The 13,126-nt window shown below is 43.5% G+C and overlaps 1 long non-coding RNA gene across 1 annotated transcript in view; it reads right to left on the bottom strand.

The window, feature by feature from the left end:
• Positions 1–1,348: 1,348 nt before the first annotated feature.
• LOC120522456 overlaps positions 1,349–13,126 on the bottom strand; it is a 40,571-nt gene continuing 28,793 nt past the window's right edge. Inside the window, exons 2-3 of the long non-coding RNA XR_005632388.1 lie at positions 6,267–6,311; positions 1,349–1,390 (exon numbers count right to left, since the gene is read on the bottom strand). This is a non-coding gene — a long non-coding RNA (uncharacterized LOC120522456). The remainder of the gene's footprint in view (positions 1,391–6,266; positions 6,312–13,126) is intronic.

A 13,126-nucleotide genomic window follows, 5' to 3' on the forward strand; every position in this document is an offset into this window, starting at 1 on the left:
TGCAGTTGTGAATCTGGACCTTTATTTTTCTATCCTGGTTTAAATCAAATTTGCCCTCTTCTAACAAGACAGAACTTTTAATAATAATAATAATAATTATAATTCTTTGCATTTATATAGCGCATTTTTCACTACTCAAAGCGCTTTTGTATGTAATGTTCAGTTTCTTGGTAATGCATCACAAATAAATTACATATTGCAAAACAATAATAGACTTGACATTCATTCACACATTTTTATTAAAAAGGCTATTTCATTTTGACCATTTCTGAACCCAGAATTGAACTTTAGGGATGCCATTAACTTGTAGCCCAAAAAAAGACAATGTATTTGCTTTCTTGAACAGAATAACATGTTTAAACTGTGCTACCACACTTACAAAGAATTCTTTAATAACTAATTCACAATTAAACATGATTCATTAAGAGTGTTTACTGTTATGTCACTAGAGTAATGACTGCTGAAAATGGGGCTTTATAGTCATCAGATATCACAATCACCATCATTTTTACAGCCTTTTCTTGCTTAACCAGGATAGTCAGCCGCACCCAAATCATTTTATCCTAGTAATTCTCTGGGGTGAAAGGCATTCTTTTCATATCATTCAAAAAGCATCCAACCATGTCTTTTTCGTACTACCTCTGGACGTCATTCCTCAAATTTCTCTGTTATTTTGGTGCAACTTTTGCTCCACATACACAATACAGCTTAGTCTGTTTCACCTCAGCACAACACTTACAGTCTTCACACCAAAGACGCCATCTTCTTTTCACTCTGTGACACTCCACAAATAGATCTAATTAGAGCATACTGCTCCTCACACAGCTTTCAAAGCATATCACCTCAACACCAGAAACATTCCGTTTGAGGTCAGAATAGAGAACATTTTCTGGAATTGCTTTTTTGCACATCTTGAACTCACTATCACACCCTATCAAGAAAGTCATCCATCCTTAAATGACTCTCCCCCAATAATCTCTTAATGATGAGATCCATGATAAGAAGACATATAAAAAGTATGCATATTAAAATACAAAGCATAATCAACTACATTAACATATATTCAGCTAATACTGGGCTAAACAAACCCAGAATCAAACTACATTCTTTTCCTGTATTTAAGATAATGATGTCATAAGTGTTCAGTTCAATATATTTTACTGGTTCAGCTGTACCTATGATTATAAACTATAATAAATGAGCAAGCAATATTTTTGTCCCTGACAACACAAGAGATACAATGTTAATTTAAAACATTACAATTGGGATGTAATATATTTTGTAGATTGATTAAAGCTAACATGACATTTAATTGTATTAGAAATGCATATGAAAGGGAAATAATTACCAGCAATGGAACTTTAGGTGTTCTCTTTCTTTCAGACTTTACCTGTAAGTATAAAAAGAGTCTTGGTTATGTTTGACACTTTTAAAAATGATAAGTTTTGAGAAGATGTAGACAATTAGGTTTTATTCATTAATACAAAACCAACCAAATAGTTATATAAAATGAAATCTGTTGGTACACTAACAGCTTATTGAAAAAGTCCTATATGCCACCTTAAAAGTGATTAAGTGAATAGCAATTGTCTTATGTACTGTATACCTGCATGATATATGTCAGAGTAAAGCAAAGCAAGTTTGAAAAGAAGTATTGATTATTTTATAAAGATATTCCAAAACTGCCTGCACACATTTGTTGGTACATCTAGAAAAGATCATAAATAACTAGATTAGAGTGTTTTTTCAAATAGCCGCTTTCTTTAATTAGTACCACACAAGTCTCCAATCGTGCAATCAGTATTTCAGCCTATTTAAATGGAGACAAGTAGTCATTCTGCTGTTTGATATCATTGTGAGTCCCACACTGAACACAGACCAGAGAAAGCAAAAGAGAGAGCTATGTGAGTAGATAAGAAAATTATAGACAAGTTTTAACAAAAAATGCTGTAAGACTATCTCCAAGCAGCTTGATGTTCCTGTGACAACAGCTGCAAATATTATTAAGAAGTTTAAGGTCAATGGGACTGTATCTAACCTCCCGGCACACAGCTGCAAGTAGAAAATCGACTTCAGAATTGGCAGAAGTGAAAAAGGCAGACAAAAAGCCAAGGACGGCTTCCACAGAGATACAAGCAGAACTCTAGGGTCAAGCTCCATCAGTGTCTGATCGCACCATCCATCGCTTTGAGTGACAATGGGCTCAAAGAAAGAAGACCTAGGAGGACTCCACTGTTGATAGAAAAATATAAACTGGAATTTGCTAAACTGCATATTAACAAACCACAGTGCTTCAGGGAGAATATCCTTGAGGGATATGAGATAAAAGTGGAGCTTTTTGGCAAGTCATATTATCTCTCTATCCACAGACCTAAAAATGATGCTTTTAAAAGAAAAGAACATCATGCCTACTGTGAAACATGAAGGAGGTTCAGTTATGCTTAGGGGCTACGTTGCTGCATCTGGCATAAGGTGCCTTGAGTCAGTGCAGGAAACAATGAAATCTCAAGACTGAGACTGAGACTGAATGACTGACATGTCTGGATACATTCTGAAGTGAAACATACTGCCTAGTGTCAGAAAACTCTGTCTCAGTTGCATGTCATGGGTCCTCCAAAAGGATAATGACCCAAAATATACAGCTAAAAGCACCCAAGAATGGCTAAGGAAAAAAAAAAACATTGCAGTATTCTGAAGTGCCTTTTAGGAGTCCAGATTTGAAACCGATCAAAACATCTATGAAAAGAACTGAAACATGCTGGAGAAAGCATCCTTCAAACCTGATAAAAGATGGAGCAGATTGCTGAGGAAATGTGGGCCAAACTACCTGTTGACAGGTAAAAAAGTCTCACTGATAGCTATAGGAATTGCTTGTTTGCAGTGATTGCTTCTAAAGTTTGTTGTTCTAGGTCTGTTTTTGTGTCCTGACTACATTTGTTTTTGCGCAATTAAGGCAGAAGAGAAAGGTTTTAACCTTTGTTTTTTTGGACAATTACCACCACTTGTCTGTGAAGGTCATTTTCCCACTTGGGAAGGGATATTACATTATTATAAGCATATGAGAAAAGTAGACACTATATTTTATTAAGAATTAAGATGTAAGCATTAGAATTAAAGAGACTTATGCCTACATATTTTTTATGATTCTGTATGAGCTAGAGAACCCAGCCACAGGGGATGCAAACCCAGCCACATGGAATGCACAAACCAGTGTGTTTTTTCGTGCTGGTCCCAAGCCCGGATTATTGTGGAGGATTACATCAGGAAGGGCGTCCAATGCAAAATTTTGCCAAATCAATACACGGACAACAATAAAAATTTCCATACCAGATCAGTTGAGCCCTGGGATAACAACAACTGCCACCAGTACTGTTAGCCAACAGGGTGCTGGCGGAAATTAGGCTACTGTTGCCTGAAAAAGAAGAATAAGAAGGAGAAGAAGAGGGGGGAGATGTGTCTGGAGGCAGGTAAAGAGAGTAGAACTGAGGGTAGGAACTTTAAATGCTGGCAGTATGACTGGTAAGGGGAGAGAGTTAGCAGATATGATGGAGAGAAGGAAGGTTGATATATTGTGCGTGCCAGAGACTAAATTAAAGGAAAGTAAGGCCAGTTGGACCGGAGGTGGATTCAAATTGTTCCATCATGGTGTGGATAGGAGGAGAAATGGAGTAGGGGTTATTCTGAAGGAACAGTATGTCAAGAGTGTTTTGGAGGTGAAAAAAGTGTCAGACAGAGTAATGATTATGAAGCTGGAAATTGGAGGTGTGATGATGAATGTTCCTAGTGCATATGTCTCCGCAAGTTAGGTGTGCATGGATGAGAAAGAAGATTTTTGGAGTGAGTTGGATGAAGTGATGAACAGTGTACCCAAGGGACAGAAAGTGGTGATTGGAGTGAATTTCAATGGACATGTTGGTGAAGGGAACATAGGAGACAAGGAGGTGATGGGTAAGTATGGTGTCAAGGAGAGAAATGAAGCAGGTCAGAGGATAGTGGATTTTGTCAAAAGGATGGACATGGCTGTGGAGAATACGTATTTTAAGAAGAGGGAGGAACATAGGGTTACGTACAAGAGTGGAGTAAGAGGCACACAGGTAGATTACATCCTATGCAGAAGAGTCAATCTGAATGAGATTGAAGGCTGCAAAGTGGTGGCAGGGGAAAGTGTAGTTAAGCTGCATAGGATGGTGGTCTGTAGGATGACATTGGAGATCAAGTGAGAAGACAGAGATTGAGGGCAGAGCCAAGGATCAAATGGTGTAAGTTGAAAAAGGAAGACTGCAAGATTGAGTTTAGGGAAAAAGTGAGACAGGCACTGGGTGGTAGTGAAGAATTACCAGACAGTTGGGAAACTATAGCAGATGTAGTAAGGGTGACAGCAAGAAGGGTGCTTGGCGTGACAACTGGACAGAGGAAGGAGGAAAAGGAAACCTGGTGGTGGAATGGAGAAGTAAAGGAGAGTATACAGAGGAAGAGGATGGCAAAGAAGAAGTGGGATAATTAGAGAGATGCAGAAAATAGACAAGAGTACAAGGAGATAAAGCACAAGGTGAAGAGAGAGGTGGCGAAGGCTAAAGAAAAGGCATATGATGAGTTGTATGAGAGGTTGGACACTAAGGAGGGAAAAAAGGCCCAGTACCAATTGGCCAGACAGAGGGACCGAGCTGGGAAAGATGTGCAGCAGGTTAGGGTAATAAAGGATGAAGATGGAAACGTACTCACAAGTGAGGAGAGTGTGTTGAGCAGATGGAAAGAATACTTTGAGAGCCTGATGAATGAAGAGAATGAGAGAGAGAAGAGGTTGGATGATGTGGAGATAGTGAATCAGGAAGTGCAACGGATTAGCAAGGAGGAAGTAAGAGCAGCTATGAAGAAGATGAAGATGCAAGGAGTAGAGTTGGTGAAGGTGGATGAGTTTAAATAGTTGGGATCAACAGTACAGAGTAATGAGGATTGTGGAAGAGAGGTGAAAAAGAGAGTGTAGGTGGGGTGGAATGGGTGGAGAAGAGTATCAGGAGTGATTTGTGACAGATGGATATCAGCAAGAATGAAAGGGAAGGTCTACAGGACGGTAGTGAGACCAGCTATGTTATATGACGGTGGCACTGACCAGAAAGCAGGAGACAGAGCTGGAGGTAGCAGAGTTAAAGATGCTAAGATTTCAATTGGGTATGACGAGGATGGACAGGATTAGAAATGAATACATTAGAGGGTCAGCTCAAGTTGGACAGTTGAGAGACAAAGTCGGAGAGGCGAGATAGCGTTGGTTTGGACATGTACAGAGGAGTGATGCTGTGTATATTGGGAGAAGGATGCTAAGGATAGAGCTGCCAGGCAAGAGAAACAGAGGAAGGCCTAATAGAAGGTTTATGGATGTGGTGAGAGAGGACAAGCAGGTGATGGGTGTAACAGAACAAGATGCAGAGGACAGAAAGATATGGAAGAAGATGATCCAATGTGGTGACCCCCAACGGAAGCAGCCGAAAGAAGAAGAAGATTCTGTATGAGCTAGAAACCACCAATAGTTTATTAAGCCAAAAGTTAGAAGTGCAGGAGAGCTGGAGAAAGATGGGCCCCTCGCTTACAGACAGAATGTGAACTCTTTGGCTGTAAATTATAGTAGCAAGCAAGAACAGTCCTTATCAACAGATAAGATAGACAGAGCAGGGTTTGACACCCCCTAACTAAGAATTATTGGTGGAATCAATTAGAGGCAGGACTAGAGCAATTTAATGCTAGGAGTCAGATGAGGATGAATAATGACTTGTGTGATAAGAATTGTAATAAATGTAAGAGTTGCTCTTAGTTGTTTGCTCATTGTTCCATCCTAAGTGAGCCTGTATGTGTGCCATACAAGAAAGCTTCATTCTGCTGGCTGTTCTGAAGTCTCCAAGTTGCCTTCATGGAGGCTGAGGGTGCCCCTGCCGTGTCAACCTGATCAACAGTACCAACAAATTTGTCAATGTCTGTATTTAATAATAATTATTTGCATTTATATAGCACTTTCTCACTACTTAAAGCGCCCAGCAATTGCAGGTCAAGGACCCAATATTTGCATAATTTAAAATTGCATCTTTAAAAATACAGTATCACTGAGAAAAGATAATTCTTTACACTATTAAACAGAAAACGTATAAAAGCTAAAAACAATTATTTTAATGATGCATGTTAGTATGAAATTTACATCTTATTTTATCTTAAAAAGATACATCTTGTTAATTTAATTGAAATGTTTGTGCTATGTTTTGCAATTCACCAAGACTTACATGTCCTTGCTGAAGAGGATCCTAGGAGATACTAAAATCTTCACTCTACAAAAAAAAAAAAAAAAAATTATTGATTAAAAAACAAAAAGAATATATCAACATGCAAGTATAGGAAATACAAGTTTAAACCAACTCAATAAGTCTCAGGGACAGACCCTACAAAACGATGCCATTGATTTCAGGCAAGATTGCTTTTCTCCTGGACAACTATACGTTGCATTCTCAAGAGTGAGCTTGTGCAGCTTCGTCATACTACAACCAGAGTGCAGAGCTGACAACGTGATATATAAAGAGAACTATAATAATCGTAATAAACGAACAATAAAACAGCGGAGAACCCGTGATTAAATAAAAAGGCAGCTTCCTTGGCAAAGCAAGGAAAAAGAATGGCTTTATATGTCGTTCGTTTATAAAACAGCAGAGAAGCTGTGAAAAGGCTGCTTCACAAAAAACCAGAGGAGCACCTTATATGAGCAGGCAGTCAACTAAAGAAGGGAATCAATAAATATCTATAATCGTAATAAACAAACAAAAATAGCGCATAAGCCGCTGGATTAAATAAAGGAAATGGGTACCTGAACACTAAAGTAAGTCTCGAATAGCTACACAATAACTATAAGAATCGTAATAAACGAACAATAAAAGAATACAGAACTGCGAAGCAAGGAGAAACGATGGCCTTATATGGCGTTCGTTTATAAAGCAGCAGAGAAGCTGTGTGAAGGTAGCTACACAAAAAAACAGCAGAGCGCCACACTCTGAATGTAAATTCTCGCATCACCGTTATACCCTCTGATCTCCCATTTCAATTCAAATGCCTCAAATTTCCAGTAAGGCTCTGCTTCGCGATGACAATTAATAAAGTCTCAGGGACACACCCTACAAAAGGTTGCCATTGATTTGAGGCAACATTGCTTTCCTCCTGGACAAAACTATACGTTGCATTCTCAAAAGTAATCTCAGTGCACAGCTTGGTCATATTACAACCGGACTGCTGAACTGACAACGTGGTATACGCGGGGATTTTGCTATATACAGAATATATATATATATATATATATATATATATAGATATATATTAATGTATGTGTGTGTGTATATATATATATGTAGATATGTAGATATATATATATATATATATATATATATATATATATATATATATACTAAAAATACCCGGCTCAGAGAGAGAAGTAGTGTGTTAAAGAAGCAATGAAAAGAAAAGGAAACATTTTGAAAATAACGTAACATGATTGTCAATGTAATTGTTTTGTCACTGTTGTGAGTGATGAGTGTTGTTGTCATATATATATATATATATATATATATATATATATATATATATATATATATATATATATATATATATATATATATATATATATATTGTCACACACGCGCATGGGAGGCAGCTAAAGGGCTTGAGTGAAGGCAGTTCGAGGCATGCCGGGTGTGGCAGAGTGCACTGACTCTTTTCTCCCTTGCCTGTAGACCATCCCCGGGATTTCACCTGGATCTCCTGACATCACTTCGGGACTGAGCCAATGGAAGTCGGCCACACCAGCTCCAGTCCCTCTGATGTCACCTCCGCACTGAGCCAATGGTGGAAGACCACGCCAGATCCATAACCTCACTTCCTGTCTCCCCTTTAAAACCTGCCCCTTTTCCTTTGTTTCTTTAGTCTTGTTTTGGACTCGGTTGTGTGCACTTCAGTGCTCTGTATTTGTTAAAGAAAACGACTTTTGCAGCCAGGATACCACAATATACGGGTGGCTGCCCCAACTCTTTATCTGTCAATGTCTCGCTCTGTGACAGTGGCGTAGTCGGCAGGATGGAGAAGTCCCGGAGGAGAAGGGGACAGGACCTGCAATATACCCAGGTGGGAGCGTACCGGGCCGAGTATTCAGGCGGGGAGGGTGCCCCGTGGTTCGGCGTGACCCGGTGCGGGCTCCGCTCCCGGCACTCATAACTAGCCCATCTGGAGTGGCCAGGGGTGTGCGGGTGGGGCTCACAGAATTGGGCTGCCCTGAGGGGGAGGCAAAGGGACTCAGTATGCTCTCTTGGGGAGAGTGCCTGCCTCCCTGCGAAACCAAAGCCCCATTTACCACCTAGGGGTGCCCCAGACTGGCAGGTGAATAAAATAAAACATGGAGGTTGGACCCTGAACGGCCAACCAACAAACAAGCCTGGTCCTTATGGGCAATGGTAGGGCATTGGCTACGCCATTTGAAAACACGCCTACCAAATAATAGAGCAGGTAGCTTGCTATCTGCTCCTGGAAGCGCTTCCCGTGGCTTCACCCAGCCGGTTTGGGCGCAGCGGTTCAAGAACATGGCTGAGCTCATAGAGCTTATGGAGACGCAGAGGGCGGCCTCACACTCTAGGGGAGCAGAACCGCCCTCATGTCAAACTCAGCCGGGTATGCTCCAAGACCTAGCCCCACCCTGTACAATCCGGAGCCAGATGCCCGTCCGCTGGGCGCAAAACCGCTTGGAGGCAAGGAGGAATGCAGGTGGAGGGTGAGGAGGGGTTGGTGTGCTCTGGCTAATCCGTTGGCGGTCCCACATACTGGCGCAGGATCGCCAACGGACACAAGACCACAGGTTTGTTCGACCGCAGCAACATTTCAATTGTTGCCCGCCGCTTTGTGCAACCGCAACAGTGGCTAAATTTAAGACCGGTATAACCTGTGTCCACAGAGACATCCGCTGGTACAGGTCCGCCGCTTGTGTCATCAGTTACGGAGGGTCAGTTCAGTAAGCTCACCGTAGCCGTCCTACCTGATCCTCCACACCCGGTGATACTAGGGCGGACTGGTCTAAAATCAAAAGCGTGAGACACATACCACTCCCGGGTTAATTTGGGCCTCGCTATGGACGGAGATAACCCGCCTGCTGCCTCCACGCCCGTAATCAGCCGGCAGAGAGAGACGGCAGTCGCCTGACTGACGTGGCAACTCCGGCCGCCGCTGGCTAACACGCCATCCACCAACGCCGGGCGGAGCGGAGGAAACCACGCCCATTGAGGTCGACGCTGACCTCTCTCCGTGTTGCGGTTCCAATTTAAAGAAACGCCGGCTTCTTTTAGAAGGGAGCAATGGAATGACGACTCCCTGAAGTTTGTAAAAAATGCAGTGGTCCTTGTCAATGGCCAGCGACTAATCAGTCGATGCCACAGGGCCCCTACTTTGTGCTAGATAATGACCTCCTTTACCGTGTAGCAATGCATGACGGGCAGGAGACGAGGCTGCTGCTAGTGCCGCACCTTCCGGCGCAGGTCTGTGAGCTAGCACACACCCACCTCCTAGGTGGCCACCTGGGCACCAAAACTCTGGAGCGGATCAAGCCCGCTTCTACTGGCCAGGAATTAATGAGGAGGTTCGCCGCTTTGGCGCTTCCTGCCCGGAGTGTCAACTGCAAATTCCTAGGAGGGACCGTGCTCCTCTCATTCCTATTCCACTGATTGACGCTCCTTCCACAGAATCGGGTCGACCTGGTGGGACCCTGGAGCCCTCAGCCCGAGGACACAAGTACATTTTAGTCCTCGTGGATTACGCTACACGATACCCGAAGCTGTTCCGTTGCGCCAGCTACCTCTAAAGCCATCGCACGGAATTACTAGGGTATTCAAGGCGTGGGGATCCCCAAAGAAGTCTTGACAGACCAGGGGACCCCTTCACCTCGGAAACGTTCAAGGAGACTGCCAGATTACTGAAAATAAAGCATTTAAAGACCTCGTGTATCATCCTCAAACCGACGGATTAGTAGAGAGGTTTAATCAAACTCTCAAGCAAATGCTGCGTAAGGTGGTCAGCGAGGATGGAAGGAACTGGGATCAGCTCCTCCCCTCGTCCTTTTGCCTATCGGAAGTCCCACAAGCCTCCACGGGTTCTCCCCTTTGAACTACTATACGGGGACAACCTCGGGCATATTAGATATTTTGAAAGAAGGCTGGGAAGAAGAGGCTCTTCCCTCCACAAACATACTGGAGTATATCGCGCAGTTACGCGATAGATTTGGAAAAATTCGGCCTGTCCTTAAAAGTCACATGGAGGAGGCTCAAGCAGCACAGGCCCGGTACTACAACCGCGGCACGTCTCTTCGGGAGTTCCTCCCGGGAGATCGGGTCATGGTCCTAGTGCCTACCTCCCACTCTAAATTGCTTGCCCACTGGCAGGGCCCCTACGGTTAAGGAGAGGAAGGGACTGGTCGACTATTTGGTGAGTCAACCCAATCGCCGGCCAAAGGAGCGGTTTATCATGTGAACCTGCTGAAACCGTGGAAGGACAGGGACCCCGATCCCTCCTCCGCCAGCCCCGCCACTCTTCGCCACACACACGACCTTAACTTCGCACGGACTTAAGTCCCAGACAGGCAGGAGCTGGAAACAGTTATCCGGACCGTTCGGGAGGTAGTCAGTGAGAACCCCGGAAGGACCTCTCTGATTGAGCACAACATCGTGACAGAGCCCGGGTTGTTGTCCGAGAACGCCCTGATCGCCTTCCCGAGGCAAAAGGCTGAAGTGGAGCTTGAGATCAAGCGCATGCTGGAGCTAGGTGTGATTGAGGAAAGTTATAGTCCCTGGTCCAGCCCCATTGTGCTCGCCGGTAAGCCTGACGGAAGTTGGAGGTTCTGCAATGACTTCCGCCGGCTTAATCAAGTCTCCCAATTTGATGCTTATCCAATGCCACGCTGCGGACGACCTCCTCGAGAGGCTTGGACAGGCTCAATACCTGACCACACTTGACATGACGAAGGGTACTGGCAGGTTCCTTTAACGGACTCCAAGGTAAAACCGCTTAGTACCCCTAGCGGACACTGGCAGTATCGCGTCCTTCCATTTGGGTTACACGGGCTCCAGCAACCTTTCAGCGCCTGGTGGACAAAGTGCTTCGCCTCATAACTCATACAGTGCTGCCTACCTGGATGACGTGGTCATCTATTCCAGCACATGGAAGGAACACCTACAGCATGTCCAAGCGTATTACGGACACTTGGTGAGGCGGGCTCGGATTAATCCCAAGAAATGCTTCTTCGATTGCGAGCCAAATATTTAGGCTACCTGGTGGGTCGGGTACCGTGAAGGCCACAGTGCTCCAAAATTGATGCCATTCTGAAATGGCCCGTCCATGAACCAAGCGGCAAGTCCAAGCCTTTCGGTTAGCCGGGTACTACCGCCGTTTGTACCCGGTTTTCGGAGAGAGCGCCTTGACGGATTTAACAAAGAAGAGGGCCCCGAACATTGTGGTATGGACTGAAAAAACAGGCGCTGCATTTAGTGACTTAAAGCAGGCCCTTACGCCCACACCTGTTTTGATGGCACCTAACTTTTCTTTGCCTTTCATCCTCCAGACGGACGCCGGACACAGGCCTGGGCGCGCGCTGAGCCAAAGCGCCGATGGTGTGGAGCACCCCATCATGTTCCTGAGCCGGAAACTGTTGGACGGGAGACCAGGTATGCTGCGGTGGAGAGGGAGGCTCTGGCGATTAAATGGGCGATTACTCAGCTGAGGTACTACCTGTTGGGCCGGAATTCACCCTTGTCACGGACCATGCACCCTACAGTGGATGGCCCTCCACAAGGAGTCGAATCCCGGGTCACCCGTGGTTTCTTGACCTGCAGCCGCATAAGTTTTCGCCGTTCATCGCCGGGCGCCTCCACGCCAACGCTGATGCTCTTCTCGGGTTCACGACCTCTCGTTAGGTCGCCCACCCGCCGGGTCTGGGCTAAGGGGGGCCTTGTCACACACGCGCATGGGAGGCAGCTAAAGGGCTTGAGTGAAGGCAGTTCGAGGCATGCCGGGTGTGGCAGAGTGCACTGACTCTTTTCTCCCTTGCCTGTAGACCATCCCCGGGATTTCACCTGGATCTCCTGACATCACTTCCGGGACTGAGCCAATGGAAGTCGGCCACACCAGCTCCAGTCCCTCTGATGTCACCTCCGGCTACTGAGCCAATGGTGGAAGACCACGCGCCAGATCCATACGACCTCACTTCCTGTCTCCCCTTTAAAACCTGCCCCTTTTCCTTTGTTTCTTTAGTCTTGTTTTGGACTCGGTTGTGTGCACTTCAGTGCTCTGTATTTGTTAAAGAAAACGACTTTTGCAGCCAGGATACCACAATATACGGGTGGCTGCCCCAACTCTTTATCTGTCAATGTCTCGTTCTGTGACAATATATATATATATATATACACACACACACATAAAACATATATACACATATACATATACACATATATATACATATATACACATATATATATACATACACACATACATATATAAACATATATATACATATACATACATATCTACATATATACACACACAGCTATTTCAGATCAGTGCAATACGCTGCTTGTTAAAACGGATAACTCCCGCTTCTTACGTGCAAGTGCGTGGATATTATGAACTATCGATTTGTTCAAGTTCTATTTAAATTTTAAATAGAAGGAATTTTTATTTAGTCGACAGAAATATCTTTGGTAGGAATGGTAAAACAGACAGGAATATTATTCCTGAATAAATCAACTCAAACCTTAAACAACTTATAATATTTTGCTCTCCATAAAAATATATCCTGTCTAAATTATACAAGTTAGAAATAAAGTAAACATTAAAAGAACAAACATTCAAATTTCTTTACTCTTATGTAATTTTATATAAAAATAAACTTAGATTTTAAATATCCCAAAAGATTTTGCTCTCCATAAAATATATCCTGTCAAAATTATACAAATTCAAATATGAACATGCTGCATAACAAAACCTGGAAATATAAATAAAATGTGTTCCTTTCAGCAATAACAAATCAAATCATTCAGTTGTCTTTGCTCATATGTCATTTTAGAGCTGGACG

The sequence above is a fragment of the Polypterus senegalus genome, unplaced genomic scaffold, assembly GCF_016835505.1.
Source record: "Polypterus senegalus isolate Bchr_013 unplaced genomic scaffold, ASM1683550v1 scaffold_4469, whole genome shotgun sequence".
Taxonomy (NCBI): domain Eukaryota; kingdom Metazoa; phylum Chordata; class Cladistia; order Polypteriformes; family Polypteridae; genus Polypterus; species Polypterus senegalus.